The following is an 8,072-nucleotide window of genomic DNA, read 5'->3' on the forward strand; positions in this document are numbered from 1 at the left end:
TCGCCGCCCGCGTTGTGCTGGCATCTGTCTGTGGTTATTGCTCAGCTCGATCCGTTAGCGGTCTGTGAACATGGCTGCGGGGGCAGCTGGGCCGGTTCGTTACAGAGGGTGACCTGAGGAGAGAGGCAGATGGCGGGGGTGACACGGGGAGCTGCTCAGGCACAGGGAGCTGCGGCCCCAGCTGCGTCGGCCGGGGCGTTCTCCAGTGGAGAGCTTTCCTTATTCTTAGCAGAAAGACATTAGCACTTGTCCTGAAGTCAGGTTAACCTGATGTTTATACATGCCATAGCTACCAAATATTGCTCTTCTGCTGTGTCTCACTCGTTTTAAATAAAAGCTGTCTGAGCCGCTAAAATACCACTTCTGTTAAATACCCATTGGGGAAGACTCTTGTCACATTTAGTTACAGCCAGTAATACTGAAAACAGACATCAGGTGCTATTCCGTGCGTGTGGGTCAGGAGCTATGATTATGCTTGTGTGTTGATCAGAATATCTGGAATTAAAATAGAAGAGTCGAGGACAGAAAGAGGGAAGAAAAAAATCTCTCTAAAACTTCTTGATGTTTTCAGACATTGTTGTCATTGCTCCTGCAAGACATAAAATGAGAAAAACTATTCTAGACAATAAACCATCTGTATCTAACAGATTTGTTCACCTCTCCTTACCGACTGATACGGAGGCATTTATTTATTTTTGCAATGGATCAAAAGAAGTTCTCATGGTGAAGTTCAATTGTTATTTATTCTGCGGCTTCCTCCTTTCTTGTGGTCTTCCTCTGTTTTTCTTTCTGCTAATAAAAGTGGCTACAAACAATCCTTTTTGAAGACAGTAGTGACGTAGGTGGAAATCAAGGTTAAAAAGTAGGGAACAAGAAGATAGGAGGGCATGACGTCAAGAGCACGAGCAGGATGAACGACAATAGACCCAAGGCAGAAAGGAGAACCACTGAGTACGTGACTAGCTAGAACTCACAGCCCAAGAAGACAATGACCTGGCCCCACAGCTGATGACAATTCTCTTTTGCCCAAGCACCTACACATATGATCAACCCTACTGTTGGAACACATCCCCATCAAGCACTGGTTACTTAGTCCCACACTTGTTTGTATAGCAAGACATGACTTAGAGGCAAAAGATATCTTTGATTAGGCTTGAATCTATCTGTTTTTTCTGTCTCATCTTCTGCTGAGCCAATTCAACACATTAGAACAGCAGAAAACTAATTCAGCGAGAAAGAGAGTAGTCTTCTGTTGGACTAGGTTGAATGGACTCTCCTGAGGTAAGTGAGCTCCAGAGCTGATAAAAGGAGAGAGCGGATGGAGGTGTGGGTAGGAGAAGAGAACAACTGCTTCTCCACAGTTTATCCCTGGCCTTTTCTTTAAATTATTATTTTACACTCAGATTTACCATTTTCAGAATCATTTCTAGGCATGCTGAAGAAATTATTCCATAAACTTCCCTTCTTTACAGCCATGTGTTTTGGAATCTTCTTTCCTTAAGAAAACCTGGGCTTAAAAATCCTTGGTCATGTTTACTGCTCCATAGACAAGTCCCTTAACATTTCTTCCAGTAAATGCTCATGTTTTCTACTGCAGCTCCTTCTTTCTCCTAGGCAGCCTGTGATTCCATTGAATGCAGCTGAGATTCATTAATCTTCTGCATAAATCATTAGCTTACACATGAGGGAATAAAGATTGATTTTTATGCCTATCGGTTCTATGTTATAGACCATATAGCCATGCATCTCCGTAAATATTCTTGAAGGACCCCACTGAATTAGATGCATTTTTGCCATTTGCATTTGCCACAGGATCAGCCCACATCTGGCAAAATGAAGAGGTCACTTTTAAGCGCAGTGCCCTGAAACACGGCAGACTGACACGTCAGGCTGCTCTTGTTTATCAGTGGAAACATCCAACGCAACTTGCAATGTAAACCTCAGCTACCGAATCCCTCCCTTCTTCTAGGCAGCCGTCCAAGGTGTATTTAAAGTGAATTTCTTCTTGACCATTCGACACAGTGTCTCCAGATCCTTCTCAGCTGGTGATGCAATGTTTACAGTGGTTTCCTACTGCGTTTTTAACCTCAGAAACTTGTGAGCCACATGGCTATTTAAACCTACAAATCCTGCCTGTAAATATGCTTCAGGGAAAGACTTTTAAAACACTAGCAGGTAGTCTGATACAGCCAAGTTGCAAGATTCACAAGATACTACTTTTCTAAGTGAAACATGGAGTAATTTGGGACACAAAACCTTGTGTTGCTACACCAAAGGGAATCCTAGGACTGGTTTACACAGGCATTGGTGCTGCAGGTTGACTAATCTAATGGTTTTCAAGCCATGGCCCAGAGATGGCTACAGATCCATGAACAACTTCTGAGGCATTCATGTAAGACAGGAAAAAACAAGAAAGGCAAATTTACTGGAAGTAGGTTAAAATTCACAGTACATCTGCAGCCCCATATGCACATATGCAGAAACTGGCGCTGCAGAAGGGGCGAATTTGCAAGTCAGAAATGGTCGAAAAGTTCTAGTCTAATCAATCATTTCTTTTCACCACTTCAAAGATCAAGAGTACCCCAAAATATCAATCCTGTTGAGTAAGCACCATGTTCCCACAGTTAAAAGCAGACGTTTTGTGAAATCTCATCCCGTCTTCTATTGGTGCTAGACAAAAGCTAGAGTGATAGATCCCTGCCCATGGAAACAGCCTGGAGTTTTGAACATAAAATTTCCAGGTGTCTTCTGATATTTTTCAGTCTGTGAAAATCATAATTCTCTACAAAAGTAACAGTACCAAGTGGCTAAAGTAGATGCTTCATTTAAAACCTGGGAATGACAAATATAAGCCCATCATCGCCAAACTTCTAGCTGAAGGAAAGCAAGGGAATGCAACATTAAGACAGCTGTGGAGAAGAAAAATGAAAACTGCTGGAGGATGAAAAAGCACAGGTGCCAGCCAGACTGACACGCGGGGAAACCCAACTCCTTGAGCCACAGAGCAGGAATAGACCAAACATCATCGGTATAACTTGTCTCCCTCCTCAGTGCATCACAACCCTGCCCTCGGGATGCTCTTTTGAATGGTGAGACAGTGGTTAACACTCCAGTCTATTTTATCCTTCACACTGCAAGTGGAATTGCCTATGTGAGTGAATTGCTAAACTTGTTCTGTAATGAGGACAGCTGCCTAATTAAAACTTGGCTGAAATGAGCCATTTTACATAGGCTACCTAACTACCATCAGAGGCGTAACAATCTGCATTTGCTGCCAGCCGGGCTAAATACAAGCCTGTGACCTGTAGCTCAATCCACAACACCAGTGGGAAGAGTGTGTGACTTACAGCAATATGATTAATCTTGAAAAACTGCAAAAAAACCCCCAAGCTTTTGCCAGAGATCTTTCACAGGACTTTCCTTCCTCATCTCCCAACCTTTTCTGTAGACCTTAAACCTGAACCTGAACTTTCCACAAACTGATGCAATTCCTTTTGGTTTTCTCTCTCACTCTGATTGATGCACAGTGGATGCAAACTCATGGACCAGCTCACTGCCACCCGTGACTGTGGCCTTGCAAGCAAAGCATACATCTTCCCACTGAATTCTGCCAAAACCTAAACTCACTTTCTCCGACCCAGTACACTTCTAAATTTTCTGCTTGTCAAATTAACCTCCTAAATGCTAACACAATATAGCCCATGCAGTTTTCTCTTCCTCTGTTTTCCAGTAACATGAAGCAGAAGCTCTTGGAGTTTTGAATGGATATATTTAAGTAAGTTGTTTACCCTGAAACATGTTTATGGCAGTTTAAATGTAATCATTATTGTTGCAGCTGGAATAAAAGTCATTGAAACTGATAGGTGTAATTGTAACCTGTATTGACATCGCTGGAAGGGACAGTTTAGTGTGAGCTTCTGTCCACAGCAGAGAGATATGCGAAACCACTCAAGTATTTGAAAGTTCTGGGTCAAGGGACTTTGGCTGGGTATTGCATGGGAAAGGGAGAGCAGTTCAGGTAAGGAGAGGGATGGCAGTGAGTAAGTAAGAGATAAGGAAGTTTCAAAATAACTCAATCAGATTCTGTTTGGTACCTTTTTGAGAGAAGATGAAAGGAATAGTGTCACTTAATGAAAGGTATGTTCATGACTTGGGGCAATAGTAATTTTGATGCAGATCTGCTATTGTCTCCAGTTGCCTTTTAGTGGTTTCAGTTTCTAAGCATTTTTCTTGTGCATGAGCTGATTTCTCTTTCAGAGGAAATTTAACTGGAAGATCAGCCCAACGCTACAGGACACATATAGGTCCCAACCAAAGGCTTGGACCTGAAAACATGGAGGTGGTCTTTGCTTGTTTTATTCTTCTGTACTCAGGAAAGTACTGTCTGCATGTTCTTAGTACAGAACTGCTGGAGGTTCTGTACCACCTCCATTTTTTCTTCACATTGGGGTAACTTAAGATACATTTTAGCTTTTTGGGTCAAAAGACACAACTGTTGACAAACTAATTCCTGGTCACATATGCAGAAACACTTCTAATATCAAGCTGCATGACAAGTCCTTTTCTTCTTTTCCTCATTGGTCACCAGGTTTTTCCAATGATGCCTGTGTTTGTTTTGCTAATACAAAACATTGGCGATAACCTGAAAACAGAATGTCTACCAGCAAAGCAAACTGAATGGAGTGCATTATAAAATCAAACACAAGAGATATTGGGCTGTATTATATATTACAGCCAGGTTTTGGGGAACCTTCAATCTTGAGTTCACTAAAAGTCACAGCAAAAGTTCACATCCATCAGAAAATCTTCAAAATCCAACTGTACAGAGCATGCACTGACCATAAAGTATATAGGCAGTACATCATAGAATCACAGAATATCTCAAGTTGGACAGGACCCATAAGGCTCATCAAGTCCAACTCCCTGCTCCTTGCAGGACTACCTAAAACTAAACCATATGACTAAGAGCGTTGTCCAGATGATCCTTGAACTCTGACAGGCGTGGTGCCGGGACCGCTTCCCTGGGGAGCCTGTTCCAGTGACCGACCACCCTCTCAGTGAAGAACCTTTTCCTAATACCCAACCTGAACTTCCCCTGGTGCAGCTTCATTCCATTTCTTCGTGTCCTATCGCTGGTCGCTCAAGAGAGGAGATCAGCACCTCCCCCTCCACTGCCCCCCTTGAAGAAATTGTCGACTGCGATGAGGTCACCCCTCAGCCTTCTCTTCTCCAAGCTGAACAAGCCAAGTGACCTCAGCCGCTCCTCATAAGAGACCTTTCACGATCTTGGTTGCCCTCCTCTAGTAATAGATATCCATAGATAATGCTATAGTGGTAGTGGAGAGAGATAAGAGTGAGATCGCTTCAGATGTAGAAGAAACCAACCAAAACACTGCTTGAAAGCTGTGCTAGTGTTTCTGGATCTTAATGCAAGGAGATGGATGTTGTCTGGTAGTTTTTTCCCCCTGTAGTGCAAAGGAGCAACGAGTGAACAAGCAGAGAGAAGTGGTCAAAAAGCCAAGAAGACAGCAAGAGAAATGTAAGCAAAGGGACCATGGCAGTAAGCCAGGAGGGGGAGAGAGCCTGGCGGCTGGAGTGCTGTGTGGCAACTGGAAGTGAAGAAATTGCCTCCTTTTGACTCTGTTTTCAGGAAAACAAGGCTGTGCACGTATCCTCTGCATGGGCAGATTGCACATGAAACTCTGCACAAGACTGAGTGAAGGAAAGAGTTTGTTCTTTTTCCATTAAGTTTTCCCCCAGCAGAAGTAATCTGAAAAAGTCCAGTAGCAGTAAATACCAGTTTAAAAGGGTAATGTGAAAAAAAAAAAAATGGCAAAAGCATACATATGAAAGCAATGGAACAACTTTATTTCCTGTGTCATTGGGTTGTGGACTCTAGCTCAGGGCAAACCACTGTTTCTACCTCTACCTGATCCTACTGCCATCATAGCGGGGTTGGTGTAAGTTAATGAACTGGAGAAGCTGAGTTCTCTACCTTTCTGCCAGTTTTGCCTCAAAACCTTTCATGACTACCACTCCATCAAGAAACTTTTACCATTTCAAATGCAACTGAGAAACAGTTGTTGTTTTCCACGTGCTTTTGCTCTGAGTTGTTGAGAAACTGAGGAATTAAGGTGGCTGGATGCTGTGCTACTTCAAAAAATGGTAATTTTGTCAAGAAGGGAAGGAATGGTGACTCAACAGTGGATGATTATATACAAGAAACAAATGGGAATTTAAGGCTTGAGTCTTGTATTTCATGAAAAATATCTGACACACAAACCACATTGGAAACAAATTTTAAGTCTTGTGAAGTGAAACATGTAAGTGAGCTCTTACATATTAAAATAATAAGACATCTCTCCTACTTCATCTCCTCCATAAGAAAAATAAAAGGCAGTGAAATTTTCAGGCAGATGTATTTTACATCAATGCTATTTACGCCAACTAAAAATTATGCATTTTGTACTGTTTCTATTACGGTATGTCACACAGTCACATACACGTAGCCTGTTTGGCTCAGTCATCTTGTACTTCACATCCAACATTGTTTGGGGACTGTGTGTTTCAAGAGCCTTAACCCTGGCCAAGAAATATAGACTCTAAATTGAAGTAATTAATAATTACAATGATAATAAAATATACTTGTAGCCAAAATACCTGGCCAAAAAGATACTAAACATAACCAAAGAAAGAAAAATGTTTCTTGCCTAAGAAGAATTCTTACTAGATTTTCCTGGGGACACTGAATATCCTCTGGGTTTTGTGGTGTGGTTTTTTTTTCTTTTTAAAATTTTACATGGGCTTCCATTCTATCTGTTTTACTTGCCCTTGTGTGATTAGACCAATGCTTTGTTTTTTCCATGGTCCAGAAGCATCTTTCTCTTGTATTGCACCAATTTCAAGGTAACTCAGACCAGTTCAGCCACAAGAATAGGGGAAGTCAGGAATGGCAGGGGGTGCAGGATGTCGTTCTCATCCGCCCTACTGAAGCAAGCTACCAAAGCAGGCTGAAAAAATCAGTCTTACTCTCCCTCCCATGCTCTGTTGGCATTAAGGCAGTAGGAGGCAAAAGGAGAAGCCAGGACCGCTTGTTTGCTGAAGGCACGTGGTTGCATATGTTAGAACAGAAGTGGAGCTCTTAATTTATTTGTGTTACAGTAATGCCAGTCATGGACCGGGACCCCATTGAGTCAGTCACCATACGAATGTGGAACAAAAGCAATAATCCTTGAGCTTTGGTTAGCCAGTAAATCACCCTCCTTTAAGGGATGGGGATTTGCATATTTATGGTTGGGAAATAACCATGCTTTAGTCCACTGGAGCCTCTCTTATTACGAGTGCACAGGGGGTTGCGTAGATGGGAAGAAAAGAGGCAGTGTTACAGTCAGTGACCACGTACCGCATCCAGCGCTTTCCTCTGAGACAACTGCATTTCAATTTAAGAATAATTATTAAAGTCCTGGGTTTTTTTCCATTTTTCTCAGCCGTGAATAATTTTTGTGTCAAACCATAGCAGCATCCTATCTTCCTCACAAATGAAAGTTAAGTAAACCGTGCTCTAATTCTCCCAGCCAGAGGGAGGATCTGTGACAGCAACTTCTTCCATATGCTCATTTTCTATTTCCAACTTCTATTTCATAAATAACAGGCTTTCAAAATTGCCCACTCCATACTGTCCAGCACTGATTTATTAGTTGTATTTCTACAGCAGAGGATTTGCATACAAAACTAGAGTCAGAGCATTTACACAAGAGGACAGCAGTTAAAAAAAAAAAAAATTGAACATAAAATACCACTGAAAAACACAGGCTTTGCCACTGTAGACACTTAAAAACTTAGCTCTGCACATCCAGGTTTATCCTGCCATGGTATTGAAAAACATGTGTATTACACCATTGTATCCAGGGTTACTTAGGTCATGAGTCTTCCTTAAAGCACACCTCAAAGAGCACACACCAACTTAATACTCACGTGGCATTGTGCCGGGCTTAGCCACTTGACACAGACATGAATTTCTTGTTATGTAGAGCAAGTTTACAAGCCCTCAGCAAGTAGGAGGAGACAACAGA

The sequence above is a fragment of the Fulmarus glacialis genome, unplaced genomic scaffold, assembly GCF_000690835.1.
Source record: "Fulmarus glacialis isolate BGI_N327 unplaced genomic scaffold, ASM69083v1 scaffold1943, whole genome shotgun sequence".
Taxonomy (NCBI): domain Eukaryota; kingdom Metazoa; phylum Chordata; class Aves; order Procellariiformes; family Procellariidae; genus Fulmarus; species Fulmarus glacialis.